This window comes from Phoenix dactylifera, unplaced genomic scaffold, assembly GCF_009389715.1.
Source record: "Phoenix dactylifera cultivar Barhee BC4 unplaced genomic scaffold, palm_55x_up_171113_PBpolish2nd_filt_p 000674F, whole genome shotgun sequence".
Classification (NCBI taxonomy): domain Eukaryota; kingdom Viridiplantae; phylum Streptophyta; class Magnoliopsida; order Arecales; family Arecaceae; genus Phoenix; species Phoenix dactylifera.
In genome coordinates this window covers 176,988-194,735 of record NW_024068061.1, presented here as the reverse complement: position 1 = coordinate 194,735, position 17,748 = coordinate 176,988, and positions in this window count along the sequence as shown.

Sequence of the window (17,748 nt, the reverse complement as noted above, 5' to 3'; positions counted from 1 at the left end):
GTTGAGGCCAAGAACCAGGGAAGGAGGGGAGTGCTCGGTTTGGGGAGGGAGGCTAAGAAACAGAGGAGCTTAGAGAGGTGAGCTCGGTGGGAGAGAAGAAAGAAAAAAAGAAACAGAGCATTGCTCTGTTCTTTTGGAGAAGAAAGAAAGAAAAAAAAAAAGTATTTTATGTTGTTCCACCGTGGGAGAGAAAGGGAGAAGAAAATATTATTTTAATATTTTTTTTATAGTGTTCAGCCGAGTTGTTGGTTCTTTTTATTTCAAGGATTTTCTTTTATGTTCTTGTAATCAATTTTCTTTCATGAAAGTGTTTTAGGTTTGGTTTAATATTTGCTTAAATATACAATCTATTAATTTTCTTTTATGCAATCCGTGCCCTAGGTTTGGTTTAGTCTCCGCAATTTATTTTATATATTCTGAAATTTTTAGTTTTAAGATAACTCTGAAATTTATTTTTGCTGTTCAACTGACGATTTTAATTCATAATCTGTCTTTAGAAATCGACCCCTACTCTGCATCCAATTTCAATTGCAAAGTTTTCCTTCTTCCCCTTGTTTATTTTCAATTAGAAAACATTCAACATCTCCGACGTAATGTTTTTCTTTTGATATTCAAAAATCGATTTTGAATCCGAGTGAACGTTCTAATTTTTATGCAACTCCAATCGCTTCCCTGTGGATCGACCTCTTACGACCACTATTCTTCGAGTAAGGAAGGTAAGAGTAGAATTAAATTTAACTTTTGTTCGTCGGTTCTAACAACGATCTGTCTAGCATATTTTTAGGTAGACAGGAAAAGGACGAACAGAATTTTGGCACCGTTGCCGGAGAGGCAAATCGAGAAGCAAGAACGATCACGAAGATCAAATTGGATTTTGGATGCCCGGAGTGAACGCACTCCGGTAGTAAGTTTTTATTTTTATTAATTTTTCTTATTTTAATTATTTTAGTAGTAATTTTGTAGTTATTAAATTCTGAAATTTGAAATTCGTAATTAAAGTTTTCTAAACAAAGAAAGTAAAAAAAAAATTTAAAATTTTTTTTTAAAAAAAAATCAAGAATTCAAAAATTTAAATTCAAAATTTGAATTCTGTGATTCGAAATTTGAAATTTAAATTTAAAAAAAAGTAAAAAAAAAATTAATTAAATTCAAAAAAAATATATTATTTTTGCTAGTAATTGATAGGGTGCAATCCTCCGAGGTGATCATACCTCTATTGGGGCTCCTCACGGAGTAATCTCCAGAGCTTATTCAACGGGTATTCGGAGATTGACTGACGCATAAGGATTAGTTTTAGTTTACATTCAAGTTATTCCTATATAAAAATTAAAAAAAAAAACATAAAATTTAAAAAAAATAAGAAAAATAAAAAAAAAATTGCTTGCTCATTTAATCAATACAACCTAATGACATTGCATAAACTTTAAAAAAAATATTGATTATTTGCTGCATTTAGTATTAAGCATTTGCATAAAGTAATTAAGGGCAAAACCCATTAAAAAGATAAGGTCGGAAAGTCATTACCTGTCCTTAGCCCAAAAATCACCACCTTGCATACTTATCCTAAGCCAAATTAAATTAAAATCAAATTAGATGTTGGCCTTAGGGTTTTCGAGCTCAATTAGACTCTTGGAAAGAAGCGGCTGAAAGCCACTCCAGTGAGAATTTAGTAATTGGTGATGTCTAGGAAAGTTTTACAATAGTGAGAACTGTTACGGATATTGTGGTATTGGTGTATCCCTTCTGGCACCACCACACACCCCGGGACTTTCCTGGTCACTGATTACTGGATTGCTTAACTGGTAAGCTCAAGCTTAATCTGAAAGGGAGATTAGGAGCTGTCTAATCTAGGAGAGAATTTCAGAAACTTTTTAACCTGATACATCTCTGTGCAACTAGATTTAAGAAGCTACTAAACCTCACTTAGTTCTAAGACTAATAGGGTCAAATTGTTGTGTGGTGTTGGTTGTGGTCATCTGTGTCTAGCTCTTCTCTTCTTTTAGGATTTCGTTCATTATAGGAGTCAAATCTAATGAAGTGTTGATAATGTATGCATGGTAGAAGGTCATTAAGGGATAAGTTAACCCCATTTGATCTTGAGATTGACAGAACTTTTCATCACAACTTACGAACTGTAAACCAACTGTCAATCTCTACAATAGGTGAACACATTAGAACTTTGAATGAGTTATTCGCACCCGCATCCGCTAGTCCCCCTACTTGCATAGTATTACCAATTAATAATGCAGCCCAATTCGAGATTCGGGCTGCAACAATAAACATGTTACCCAAGTTTCATGGGTTCGAGAGTGAACAACCCTACATTCATTTAAACAAATTTTTGACAATCTGTCAAACGTTTAGAAATCAAGGATATTAAATTAAGGTATTAAATTAAGGTTATTTCCCATGACTTTAGAGGATCGTGCTGCTGCATGGCTGTATTCCCTAGCTTCAAATTCCATCACATCTTGGGAACAACTATCTAGGAAGTTCATGGCTAAGTTCTATCCCATGGTAAAAACTGAAAAAATTAAGGATGCAATCAGAACTTTTAGAGAAAAATCTGAGGAGGAATTTTCCCAACTATGGAAAAGATTCCATGATCTTTTGGTCAAGTGCCCCCACCATGGGCTTGACAAGGCTGATCTAGTACATTTCTTTTACAAAGGACTACCTCCGGCACATAGAAACATGATCGAGTCCATGCACAAGGGTAGGTTCATGGACCAAACCCCGGATCAAGCCTATGAATTTCTTGTTGACTTAGCCGAGAACGCCCAAAATTGGAGTAGCTATGGTGAGGAAGTAAATAGAGATGAGTTCGGGTCTAGAAAACCAGGTAATTATGAAATAAAAGCAGACCCAGAACTCAAAAATGTCATGTTCAATCTGGTGACTGGAATGAACAACTTAAGCAAAAAGTTTGATGCTTTCACTGTTTCCACTAGCTCGAGTTCATATAAAGAGTTAAATCCCATCATGAAAGTTGATCACGAGTCACATAATTTATGTATCCTGTGTAACAGTTCTGAGCATCTAGTGGAGTGTTGTCCTAGTTTACCCAACATTAAGGCTGAGCAGGCAAATGCTCTAAACTCATATAGTGCCTTCAAGAAGCCCACTCCCAATTCATTCAACCCAGTCTACCACCCTGATAATAGGTTCCACCCAAATTTCTCATACAAGCAAAATGAACCTATTCAGCATCAAGGTGGTCTACCAGGTTTTCAGAAGAATTTTCCCAGGATAGGTCCATCACAAATAAACCAATCATTGGCTCCACCTATTCCTACATATAGTGCCCCTATCCCTCAGCAAACTACATCATTGGAAGCCATGATGGCTAACATGATGAAGCAGCAACAAGACTTCATCCAACAGCAACAACAGACCAACATGGCTCAAACCCAGACTAACCAATTCCATGCGCAAGCGATTGCAAAACTTGAGGTTAGTCTAAGTCAAATAGCAAACTCTCTAGGGGATAGAAAGAAAGGTGAAATACCTAGTCAGCCAGTGCCTAACCCTAGTAGGCAACAGAATCAAGGGCCGAGAGGCCAGTTTCAGATTGATTCTAATGGAAACCCTACCCATGAAGTTCAGGCAATTACCACTTTATGATCTGGCAAGCAAGTGGACAACAAAGTCCAACTTCCTGTGCAAGAAAAAGAAGAAAAACATGAACCAAACCCCACCCAGAAAAAGGCACAAGAACAGGGAACACAAGGAATAGAGGAGAAACCAATAGAGACTTACACACCTAAGGCTCCCTTTCCTAGTAGACTACAAGACTTAAAGAAAAAATCTCAGTACGATGAAATCATGGAAGTCTTTAAAAATGTTCAAATAAATTTACTCTTCCTAGATGCCATCAGACAGATCCCCTCCTATACAAAATTCTTAAAAGACTTAACCACGGTGAAAAGAAAAACCAGTATTCCTAGGCAAGCTGTGATGGCTGCACAAGCCTCATCTCTTATTCAACAGCAGATTGCCCCAAAATACAAGGACCCTGGTTGCCCCACTGTTGAAATTAAAATAGGAGAAACCATCATTCGGAGAGCCCTATTAGACTTAGGAGCAAGTGTGAACCTATTACCCTATTCTGTCTACACCGAACTAGGTTTGGGGGAATTAAAACCCACAAACATCACTTTGTTATTAGCAGATAGGACTGTGAAGTATCCTAAGGGAATTGTAGAGGATGTAATTGTAAAGGTAAATGAGTTTTACTACCCTATGGATTTTGTAGTCCTCGAAACTGAACCAGTAAAAAACCCAGGAAGTCACATCCCGGTAATCCTTGGTAGACCATTTTTGGCCACTTCAAATGCTGTGATCAGTTGCCGAAATGGGATAATGACCTTAGCATTTGGAAACTTGACCGTCCAACTCAATGTCTTTCACAGTAGTAATCAACCATCTGAGATGGACGATTTAGAAGAAATTCACATGATTGAAAACATAATCAGCAAGTCCTTCGAGGAGTCAAGTTATTCTGATCCACTAGAAAGATGTTTGGCCCAATTCAGTCAAGATTGTGAGGAAGGAGAGTCGAATCAGGAGGTTAATGCATTACTAGATTCCATTCCTGTAATGGATACTAGCAGATGGGCGACTAAATTTGAATCATTACCTATACCTGAATCCCAGCTAGTACCTTCAAGTGTCAAACCTCCCCAGCTTGAACTTAAAGATCTGCCTGAAAACCTAAAATATGCATTTCTAGGGGACAACAACACCTTACCTATTATTATTGCATCAAATTTAACTGAAGAACAGGAAGAGAAGTTGTTAAATATCCTTCAGAAAAATCAAGAAGCGATCGGCTGGTCTATAGCTGATATTAAGGGGATTAGCCCTTCTGTGGTCCAACATAAAATTCATCTAGAAGAGGATGCAAAAACCTCTAGAGAACCACAAAGGCGACTTAACCCAGTCATGAAAGATGTAGTTCTAGCTGAAATCATTAAACTCTTAGATGCAGGGATTATATACCCTATTTCTGATAGCCAGTGGGTGAGCCCAGTTCAAGTTGTACTCAAGAAATCTGGAATTACTGTGATCAAGAATGACCAAAATGAGTTAGTCCCAACTCGAATCCAAACTGGATGGCGAGTGTGCATCGACTACAGAAAGCTGAACGCCATGACTAGGAAAGACCACTTCCCACTACCCTTCATTGACCAAATGTTAGAACGTCTAGCTGGCCACTCTCATTACTGTTTTCTTGATGGTTATTCTGGATATAACCAAGTTCCAATTGCATGTGAGGATCAAGAGAAAACCACATTCACCTGTCCTTATGGCACTTTTGCCTATCGTCGCATGCCTTTTGGGTTATGCAATGCACCGGCTACATTCCAACGGTGTATGATGAGCATTTTCTCCGACATGGTGGAGAAATTTTTAGAAGTTTTTATGGATGACTTTTCTGTATTCGGATCTAATTTTAATGAATGTCTCCATCACTTGACCCTTGTTGTAGAACGATGTAAAGAGAAAAATTTAGTTCTTAACTGGGAGAAGTGTCATTTCATGGTAGAATCAGGTATTGTTTTAGGACACATTGTGTCACAAAGGGGAATTGAGGTGGATAAGGCCAAAGTAGAATTAATTGCTAAATTGTCACCTTCCAAAACTGTTAAGGAAGTCAGATCCTTTTTAGGGCATGCGGGTTTTTACCGCCGCTTTATCAAGGATTTCAGTAAATTGTCGAAACCCTTATGCGATTTGTTGGCGAAAGATGCTACTTTTAATTTTTCGCCAATTTGTATAACTGCTTTCGAAAGACTAAAGTCTGAACTAACTTCAGCACCCATCATAAGGAGTCCTGATTGGAGTCGTCCTTTTGAAATCATGTGTGATGCATCCGATTATGCCATAGGTGCTGTCTTAGGTCAGCGAGTAGAGAAGCTTCCCCATGTTATTCATTATGCAAGCAAAACTCTAAATGACGCCCAACTCAACTATTCCACCACTGAAAAAGAATTGTTGGCAGTTGTTTTTGCTCTAGATAAATTTCGCCCCTACCTGATAGGATCTAAGGTTCTTATTTATTCTGATCATGCCGCCTGAGGATGATAGTGTTATTTTGATGATTAACAAGCAATTCTCTAGAGTATGCTATAAGTTAAAATTGATACTTCATTTATAAGTTCATTGCTCTCAGTACATTTGCTTAATTGGAAATATATATATGGTCTTGTTCATTTGGATGAAACTAACCTTGAGAATGCAGCAAAGTGTGGATTGAGTCGACCCATAGGTTGATTGGGTCGACTCCGGCACATCGAGGAATCATCTGGCACACTCCTGCAAAAACAGCACAAATGAACAGTGAGTTGGGTCGACCCAAGGTAAGCAAGAGTCGACCCAACCTCTAAAGAACCTCAAAATGCAAAGGAAGAATGCTCTCTGGATTTACTGAGAGGGTCGACCCAAGAAGAAGTTGAGTCGACCCAAGTAAACTTTGAGTCGACCCAAGGAAAGGTTGAGTCGACCCAAGTGAAGAAAGGCTGAAATTCAAGGCTCTGAATTTTCTGAAGCTGACCTTGGGTCGACCCAAAGAAAGGTTGGGTCGACCCAAGGCAACAGAAGGCTGAATTTCAAGTTTCTGTATTTTCTGAGAGGGTCGACCCAAGAAATGGTTGAGTCGACCCAAGTGAAGGTTGGGTCGACCCAAGGACAGGTTGAGCCGACCCAAACACGGGCTGAACATAACGGCTAGTTGTGCAGAAATGCTTTTTGGACTCCCAACGGCTATAAACGGCTAGTTTCTTCAATCCAACGGTCAGAAAGGACTATTTGGAGGTTGGAGAAGTATTTAAGAGGGAGTATTCATCAGAGGAAGCAAGCTTTTGGGAAAATACATCAAGTGCATTCAAGAGAGAACCCTAGCAAGGCAAGCTTCATCCAAGGGCTTCATTCAAGAATCAAAGAAAGGGATTGAGCAGATTCAAAGAGGCATCAAGAGCTCCATCCTCCCTTGAAGAGTGAAGCATCCTTGACAAAGAAGAGCAAAGCCACTTCAAAGCGATAAATACTTTCTAACTCTTCTTTGTAGTTTATATTGTTTCATATGCTCATTTAGGAGTTTAAATCTTTTCTTTTCATTTGTTTGAATACTTTGTAAAGGTTCGTTGGTGAGCCCGCAAAACCAACAAAGGTTTTTGGTAAATCCGGAAAACCAAAGTTGTAAAGGTTCGTTGGTGAGCCCGCAAAACCAACAAGGTTTTTGGTGAACCCGGAAAACCAAAGTTGTATAGGTTCGTTGGTGATCCCGTAAAACCAACAAGGTTTTTGGATTGTGAGCTCGGAAAACAATCCAACTGTAATCCGCGAGATTATAGTGAATTCCCAAGGGTACGCTTGGGGAGTGGACGTAGGTGCTAAGGAGAGCACCGAACCACTATATATTGTTGTGTTTGGATTGTGTTTGTGCTTTCATTTTCTCTTGCTTTACTTTCTATTCTTGCATTAGTTTAACTCACTCAAATAACCTAAGAAAGCATCCATCGCATTTAACTAAGAAAGTTTTAAAAGCACTAAAATTTAGAAGAAACCAATTCACCCCCCCCCCTCTTGGATTGTCACCTTGGGCAACAAGTGGTATCAGAGCAAGGTGCTCTAATAGTACTCATTGATCTCACAATCAAGAGTTAAAGATCATGACAACCCAAGTGGGATATTCTATGAGTGAGGGACAATTAATTGATAGACCTCCACTATTTGATGGTATAAACTACACATATTGGAAAGCACGCATGCGCATTTTCATTCAAGCACATGACTACGATTTATGGAGTATCATAGTCAATGGGCTACACACAAACACTAATCATGATAAAGAAAGGGCTCAGCAAAATGCAAAAGCCATGAATATTCTATATTGTGCATTAGATGATAGTGAACTTAATAGCATATCTTTTTGCATAACTGCTAAGGAAATATGGAATATGCTTGAAGTTAAATATGAATGCACTAACGTTTCTAGTAAATTTGAAACTAGTTCCGAAGAAGAAGAGCATCAAACTGAAACTGAAAATCTATGCTTTGGAGCACCTGAAGATGAGGTATGTACTCGAACACAAAGTGATTTCTCATTCAAAAATCAAGTACATACTGAAGCTCAATCTGATTTTACATTTGATGAACTTCATGATGCTCTTCATGATCTATACTTTGAATATAAGAAGCTTAGGTTAAAGAATAAAAAGCTAAATCAGAAAAAACTATCTCTTGCTGAAAGCTATGATATAACTCAGAAAAATAATAAATTACTTTCAGAAGACAATGAAAGGCTACCTAAAGAAGTTAACAAATTTAAGTCTATAGTTGAAAAATCTACTATCAGCTCTGAAAAACTGAACTTAATGATAAATAATCAAAGAGCTAAATTTGAAAAGGCTGGATTAGGATATCAATCTTGGTACACACAAAAATCCCTTAATGACATGTGTGTTAAATCCTCTACTATCTGTCCTAAAACAGATTCTAATTTATCTGATGAACCTAATAGGCAAAAACAGAAAATTGTAAGTTTATCTACTACTCATGTTAAATCTATGTTTGTCAAATTTAACAAGATGATGCAGAAATTCACTCCTTGTAATCCTAAAATTTGCAAGTCTATGGACAAAATAGCTATTAAGAAAATATGGGTTCCAAAAGGAACAATAATAGCTAACCTACAAGGACCCAAAAGAGCTTGGGTTCCTAAGTTGAAAATCTGAATATTTTCTGTAAGTATATCTAGCACTCAAGGCTCCAACCAAAAGATGTTAATTTAGACATTGGGTGCTCTAGACATATATTAAAGAATGAAACTTAAAATATACTTAAGAAAAGTAATTGAAATGAAAAGAATAATGAAATTAGTAATCCTTGCATATATCATCATTCTCTTTGCCTTAGTATCCAATTAAAACATAAATTGCAGGTATTAATCATTTCTGTGATATAAGTGATACTTTTGGCATGAAAAGAAAATATATCCAAATCACTCCATCTTTCTATATTATGCTTCAGTTATTGATGGATAACTTGCTTAATCAATACTCTTAGAATAACTCTTTAAATTCTCTATATGCTTGATTGAGAGGTCTTATCCATGACATTATCTTCTATTGATCACAAACATAAGAATGTCTACTTGGTATAATTTTTTTTTTATATGCATTAAGAATACCAAGATTAAAGAGTCTAATTTTGGCATATAAAATCAACTCATACTAGTATGGACTTGATCTTAAAAGACCTTGTCATTGGTTCACTTAGATTATTCTTTGCAAGGTCAAAGTTTGCTATGTATGTCATCTAGAAAAACAAACTAGAATCATTTCTAAATCTGAAAATATTGTTTTCACCTTTTAGCCTTTGAAAACTCTTCATAAGAACTTATTTGGATCTCTAGGATTGTGAACCTAGGAGATAAGCTCTCTAATTTTGTAATTATGGATGATTTCTCAAAGCTAATATTGGTTTTATTCTTGACACTTAAATTGAAATATTTTCTGCATTGGCACAAACTCACAAAAAGGGTTCAAATGAAAAAGGTTTGCAAACTATGAAAATAAAATTGTATCATGGCATAGTTTTGAAAACCAATTTCTTATTGAGTTGTGCACAGAAAATAATATTGAATACAATTGTTTCTACACCAAGAACACCATAAATAAAATAGAGTTGATAGAATCCTTGAAGAAATGAAAAAGACAATGTTGTATGATAGTCATCTACTTAAATAATTTCTGTTAAAAGCTATCATCATTGCTTGTCATACATATGGTTTCTATTAGAAAACTCCTTTTGATCTTCTGAAAAATAGAAAATGATATATTGTATATCTTTTATATTTTTCAGTCATACATGTCATGCTTGATATATTCTTATGAAAATAATGTCAAATCTGGTAAAACAAATATTCCTTTGGATATTACTCTTCAAGCAATGCATATAGAATATTCAATGAAAAGATACTAGTTGTAGAGATATCAATTCATACTATTCTTATTAAAACTAGATCCTTTATTGAGAATATAGTTTATCATTTTGATTCTATGTAACAATCAGAATTTTGATAGACACAACTATTTAAGATAATTTGATTAAAACTTAACTGGTATATCTTATTAATAATTATCTTAAGCAAATAGAATCTAAGCTAAATTGCTTCTGACAATAAGAAATTGATTTGATCTTGATGAATCTTTCTATTGCCTCACATGCTTGTCCTTGAACCATTTTACTTAATGAAGTTATCTCTTTAGTTCAAGTGACTTGTGCTTGCTTATATTTAGACAATCTCTTGAGTAAAGTGACTTAATATTCAATTATTGTCATATCTTATGTTGAGTCATCTAGCTAAAGAAATATATTGTATGAATGTTTTGTATCTTGAAGAAACTAATGACTTTCCTTCAAGAAAGAAAAAGAGTTTATTAATGATACAGGATTTATGAGCAAGAAATTTCAACTTGAAGGACACCTTGATGAAAGATACAATAAACATTCCTTTGCAAACAAAAAAGGAGAGAGATTTTCTTCATCCAAGGGTGTAAAGAATCTAAAAGGTATTTGGCTTGAAGAATGCTAAATACACTGGTAATCTAAACTCTTCTCTTGTGAGTTAGTTGAGCAAAATCAATAATCTGAAATTATATGGTAGCATGATTAAACCTTTAATTGCTGATCATCTTGATATCATGCTTCATTCTCATGCTAGTGATGATTGTTTCATGGTGTGATTAAATTGAAGTTTACTTTTTCCTATATAATGCATAACCATGAAATACACAAGTTTATGCCTCAAATCTCTAATTCAAAATAACTTGTGATAAGCTATGAATTATTGGGCATAATGAAAATGCTGTTTGCATGATATATATTTATATGCAGCATATTAGATTAATTCTTTATTCTGCTCTTTCATGTAACTACTTGAAAATAACAAAAAGAGAGAGAGGTAAAGAAAAGAAAATGGATATTATTCAAGAGAAGTAAAATCTAAGTAAAGGCAAATACTTCAATCTTAAGGAAAAGCAAAACAAGCATAATACATTCGGCACATTTGTGAGACTAATATGAACATTCCTTTGGAAGAGATAAAATCCGTAATTAATTACAGGAAAAGGTTGAAGTGAACATTTTAAACCTTCTATATTGCTCATCATAGGGATGGTGCCAATGGGGAGGCTAGTGGTAGTACCCGGCACTATTTGACCCAACTATTCGGTGCAGGGCATATTAGGGACGGCACAAGAGGGAGGCTAGTGGTAGTACCTCGTGCCCCTTCCAACTCCACCGGATAGGGAGCAAATAGAATATAGAGCATAGAAAAGTAAAACCGAAAAATAAATGAAGATAATCAAAATGTTCATTGAATGGTTAAAGAAAGAAATTAAAAATTTGGGGAATGAATGATAAATAAATAAAAATATATAAGAAGGTTGTGAAAAATCAAATGAAGTTTGAATCACTTGAAAACACACCTTAAGGATAAAATCAGTGCTAAATTGTATTTAAATAAAGAAAATTTTATTTGAAAAGAATTGATTTTGATCCATGACATGCTTGTTATGTTTTGCATATTTTGAATTATGTGTTTTCAATATTCAAATAGCAAAGATCTTTCCTAGATATAACTTGTAATGCTTCATGCCTATAAATTTTGATTGAAACATGTTATTACCAACAACAACATCATTTTGTTTTAATGAATATATTTTGAAAAATAAAAAAAAATTTATTTGAATTTGCAAATTAGGCAAAATGGATTGATTCTGACATATCTTTTATCTTGCCTAACATTAGTACATAATATCCTCCAATTTGTACCAAAATTCAATATGAATTACAAAGATTCTGGATGTGCTCTAATGTTCTTGAAATATGTGTCTTCAATCTTAATAATTTAAGATGAGCTACAATGTAGAAGATGCATATCTCAAATTATAATCCTGAAAGGCTCCTTGAAAATTTTTATGAAATTCAGAATCTGATGTTGTATAAAAGCTTAAACTTAATTTAAAAATGCCTCTATCATTGTATTTTTGTAACCTTCATTATATGCTTCAATGATTGCATCATTTTGGAGAATAACTCAATATGAATTTCTAGATAAAATTACAGCTTAAGAAAAATAGAATAATTCTGATGCCTTGATTGCTTGCCCTGATACGCATCTGAAACATATCATTTCTTATCTTCAAAGTGTACTAATATTGGTCTGAATGATGTGTCTTTTGATGATCTTGATTGCAAACAAATATTTTTTAATATATGATTTTATTTTGATATTGAAAAGATTTATTGTGCTTCATATATACATTGCTGAAAAACCTTGATTAAGAAATTGAGTTCTATAAATACATATACTTCAATGGTCATCTATATATTTTTTTCCTCTCCTACATTGTTAAAGACTTTCATCAAAATATATATGTATATATATTATTAAAAGAGTGAATGATCTCAAGTCTAGAAATATTTCAGCTCACTCAAATGATTCTTAAAAGAAAGAAAATGTAAATGCTTTTGAAAGAATTTGAGCTTCAAATGAATCATTTTCTGATTAATATTTCAGTACATTTTCTCAAAGATTAAGAGGAAGCATAACTTGTTCTTAAAAGATTAAAAAGAGTGATTGCTATAAATTTTGAATAACTCTAGATCACTCTACATTCTTGATATCATAAAGTTTCAGTTTTATTCACGTTTATCATTAAAATCTGAAATTCAACAAAAGAAAAGAAAGTTTAAAAGAAAATGCATCTTTTGAGGGGGAGCTTTAAATACTCAATCTCTTTATTGAAAATTATCTTCAAACTCTAAACTCTCAAATGGAATGATTAATTGAGGGGGAGAAAAAAAATTTCAGAGGGAGAGATCATATAGAACTTAATCATGTAAATTCACAACTAAAGATGAGAGAAAGAATACCAAATGTAAAGTGGTATTAAACTCTGTGCTTCATTGAATATCTTTTGAAAGTTGGATTTTCATCTGTACTTAATTGGTAAATCACTTGTTTTGAAAACTAAGTGAAAAGGATTCCATTTGTCTTAGTATTGAAAATTTACTTTGGAATCTACTAATGAGCTCTTATTGGCTTGCACTTTAGCGTTTCAATCATGAGCCAATTCATTTTAATTGATTTTGATGTTATGATCTTTAAAGGAGTAAAAGAAAGTCCTTAAGAGAGCTCTAAAAGAACTTTCAAAGCCTTGAATTTTATGTATCCTACACTACATAAATTCATGTTTTGGTATCTATGCCCCAATACTTTTATTTGGATTTTCATCCGTGCCTTTCTTTGAATATTATTCTTGATACTCCTTGAAATAACTTGAAAAAGATTCCATCTACACTTGATTTCAAAACTATCTTTGGAATCTACATTTAGAGATCACTTCTGGCTTACATTCTAAATATCTCATTCCTAAAGCCAAACACATAGAAATAAGATATCATTTTATTAGGGATCATGTGCAAAATGGAAACATATGAGCATATATGTACTGAAAAACAATTAGCTCACATATTCACAAAACCCTTGAGTGAAGATAGAGTCTGCACGCTAAGGAGGAAATTAGGCATATGTGATCCTTTTTATTGAAGAGATATAAAAGGGAGCAAGCAATCTCATGATACATTCCTCCCATTTCTAAAAACCCATGAAACATGAGTCAAACTTGTTATCTATAGATTCCTTACTCATGTATCATTGTCCCATAAAGAGTTTATAAGGATTGGAAGCAAGGAAAACATTTTAGAAGCAAAATGGAAGAGAAAAGAAAAATTCTGCACTTGGGTCAACCCAACCCAGAATAGGGTCGACCCAACGTTGAGTCGACCCAAGAAATTTCTTGAGTCGACCCAACGTCGGGACCCCACTGTTAAAAGGGGGACCCGTGAGCTATCTAGGGCACTGTTTACCCTTTGTCCTCTTCCGAAAACCCTATTTCCCACTCTCAATTAGAGTCTCCCTAGGCTGATCTTAGCATCTATATTTAGAGCCTAGGCTAGAAATCTAGTTCTCGTATGTATCTTGCCTTTTCTCATATATATCTTGCTTTTTCCCTTATGAATCTTGTCTTTCCCTTATATCTTTAAATCTTGATTGTGGAACATTGTACTTTTCATCATTTTGAGCATTAATATATGAAAATGTTCCTATTTTGATCAATGAAGTCTGAAGTTTGTTCTTTATTGCATCTTTTTCCATATATATGTTTTTGATGATAACAAAAAGGGGGAGAAGAGAAGGAAAGAGTATATAAAGGAGAAGAGAAGGAAAGAGTATATAAAAGAGAAGAGAAGGAAAGAGTATATAAAGGGAGAAGAGGAAAGAGTATATAAAGGAGAAGAGAAGGAAAGAGTATATAAAAGAGAAGAGAAGGAAAGAGTATATAAAGGGAGAAGAAAAGAGTATATAAAGGGGGAGACGAAAAGATAGAGTATTCACTCTAAGAAAAGAAAGAGTATTTCATTTGAGAAGAAAGAGTATTACTTTTGTGAGAAAGAGTGAGTAAAGAAGTTATGAAAAGAAAAGAGAAATAAATGGGCAAACAAATTGAAAATCATATAAGAAAGCTTACATATCTAAGGGGGAGCAATTTGTAACAATGAAAATCATCAAATCAAAAATTTCTATCATAATTCAGAATTTGGCACATATAAATTCAGAATTTGGCACGCTCCTTTCTCACCTCGATACATAAGCTGAAACTCTTATTTTATCTCAAATTTTTGAAGTTTCATTGCTAATGAATTATAAATGAAAGGGGGAGCCATTCAAAAAAATCAAATTGGCAAATTTTGAATGATATAGGGGGAGATTTCACTTATATATATGAAAAGCTGAAATTCTGAAATTCAATCCCTTTTATAAACTGATTTTAAAGACAAGTATCAATAGGCTTATACTCTTTATTTTGTAATCATCAAAAAGGGGGAGATTGAGGATGATAGTGTTATTTTGATGATTAACAAGCAATTCTCTAGAGTATGCTATAAGTTAAAATTGATACTTCATTTATAAGTTCATTGCTCTCAGTACATTTGCTTAATTGGAAATATATATATGGTCTTGTTCATTTGGATGAAACTAACCTTGAGAATGCAGCAAAGTGTGGATTGAGTCGACCCATAGGTTGATTGGGTCGACCCCGGCACATCGAGGAATCATCTGGCACACTCCTGCAAAAACAGCACAAATGAACAGTGAGTTGGGTCGACCCAAGGTAAGCAAGAGTCGACCCAACCTCCAAAGAATCTCAAAATGCAAAGGAAGAATGCTCTCTGGATTTACTGAGAGGGTCGACCCAAGAAGAAGTTGAGTCGACCCAAGTAAACCTTGAGTCGACCCAAGGAAAGGTTGAGTCGACCCAAGTGAAGAAAGGCTGAAATTCAAGGCTCTGAATTTTCTGAAGCTGACCTTGGGTCGACCCAAAGAAAGGTTGGGTCGACCCAAGGCAACAGAAGGCTGAATTTCAAGTTTCTGTGTTTTCTGAGAGGGTCGACCCAAGAAATGGTTGAGTCGACCCAAGTGAAGGTTGGGTCGACCCAAGGACAGGTTGAGCCGACCCAAACACGGGCTGAACATAACGGCTAGTTGTGCAGAAATGCTTTTTGGACTCCCAACGGCTATAAACGGCTAGTTTCTTCAATCCAACGGTCAGAAAGGACTATTTGGAGGTTGGAGAAGTATTTAAGAGGGAGTATTCATCAGAGGAAGCAAGCTTTTGGGAAAATACATCAAGTACATTCAAGAGAGAACCCTAGCAAGGCAAGCTTCATCCAAGGGCTTCATTCAAGAATCAAAGAAAGGGATTGAGCAGATTCAAAGAGGCATCAAGAGCTCCATCCTCCCTTGAAGAGTGAAGCATCCTTGACAAAGAAGAGCAAAGCCACTTCAAAGCGATAAATACTTTCTAACTCTTCTTTGTAGTTTATATTGTTTCATATGCTCATTTAGGAGTTTAAATCTTTTCTTTTCATTTGTTTGAATACTTTGTAAAGGTTCGTTGGTGAGCCTACAAAACCAACAAAGGTTTTTGGTAAACCCGGAAAACCAAAGTTGTAAAGGTTCGTTGGTGAGCCCGCAAAACCAACAAGGTTTTTGGTGAACCCGGAAAACCAAAGTTGTATAGGTTCGTTGGTGATCCCGTAAAACCAACAAGGTTTTTGGATTGTGAGCCCGGAAAACAATCCAACTGTAATCCGCGAGATTATAGTGAATTCCCAAGGGTACGCTTGGGGAGTGGACGTAGGTGCTAAGGAGAGCACCGAACCACTATATATTGTTGTGTTTGGATTGTGTTTGTGCTTTCATTTTCTCTTGCTTTACTTTCTATTCTTGCATTAGTTTAACTCACTCAAATAACCTAAGAAAGCATCCATCGCATTTAACTAAGAAAGTTTTAAAAGCACTAAAATTTAGAAGAAACCAATTCACCCCCCCCCCTCTTGGATTGTCACCTTGGGCAACACCGCCCTTAAGTACCTTCTCACAAAGAAGGATGCTAAGGCAAGGCTCATTCGTTGGATCCTATTGCTCCAGAAATTTGATCTCGAAATTCGAGATGAAAAGGGATCTGAAAATGTAATAGCTGACCACTTGTCCATATTGATTGTTGAGTCATCTGCAGAATCTTTACCTGTATCCGAAACTTTTCCAGATGAACAACTAATGATGATTTCCCATACCAATGTCCCATGGTATGCTGACATAGTCAACTACCTCGTTACTGAACAAATGCCCAGCTCTTGGACCAAACAGGAGCAATTTCGCTTCCTAGCTCGTGTGAAGTGGTATTTATGGGATGAATTATACCTATTTAAATATTGTCCTGATCAGATCATCCGACGGTGTATCCCTGAATACGAACAAAGGAAAGTCCTTTCCTTTTGTCATGACCACGCTTGTGGTGGTCATTTCAGTGGTAAAAAGACGGCTGCAAAGGTTTTGCAGTGCGGATTCTATTGGCCTACACTATTTCATGACTCACATGAGTATTGTAAAGCATGTGACCGATGTCAAAGACTAGGAAAAATTTCAAGAAAAAATGAGATGCCCCTGAACCCGATCTTAATTGTAGAAATCTTTGATGTTTGGGGTATTGATTTTATGGGTCCTTTTCCCATGTCATTTGGGCACCAGTACATACTCCTAGCTGTTGACTATGTGTCCAAGTGGATTGAGGCTGTCGCATGTAAGACCAATGATCACAAAGTAGTGATCAAGTTTCTTAAGGAGTCTGTCTTCGCTCGCTTTAGCACCCCTCGTGCTATCATTAGTGATGGGGGAAAACATTTTTGCAATAGAATTTTTAAAGCCCTTGCTAGGAAGTACAACATCACCCACAAGGTCGGTACACCATATCATCCACAAACGAGTGGACAAGTTGAGATTTCCAATAGAGAAATCAAGACCATCCTTGAAAAAACTGTCAATCCATCTCGAAAAGATTGGTCCCTTAGGTTAACAGATGCATTGTGGGCATATCGTACAGCCTACAAAACACCAATTGGAATGTCCTCATATAGGATTGTCTATGGCAAGGCTTGCCATTTACCTGTCGAGTTAGAACACAAGGCCTTTTGGGCAATCAAACGCCTAAATTTCGATCTCGACAAGGCAGGAGAACATAGAAAGCTTCAGCTCGACGAGCTTGAAGAAATTAGGAACGATGCTTACGAGTGTGTTAAGAAGTACAAGGATCGCATGAAAGTCATGCATGA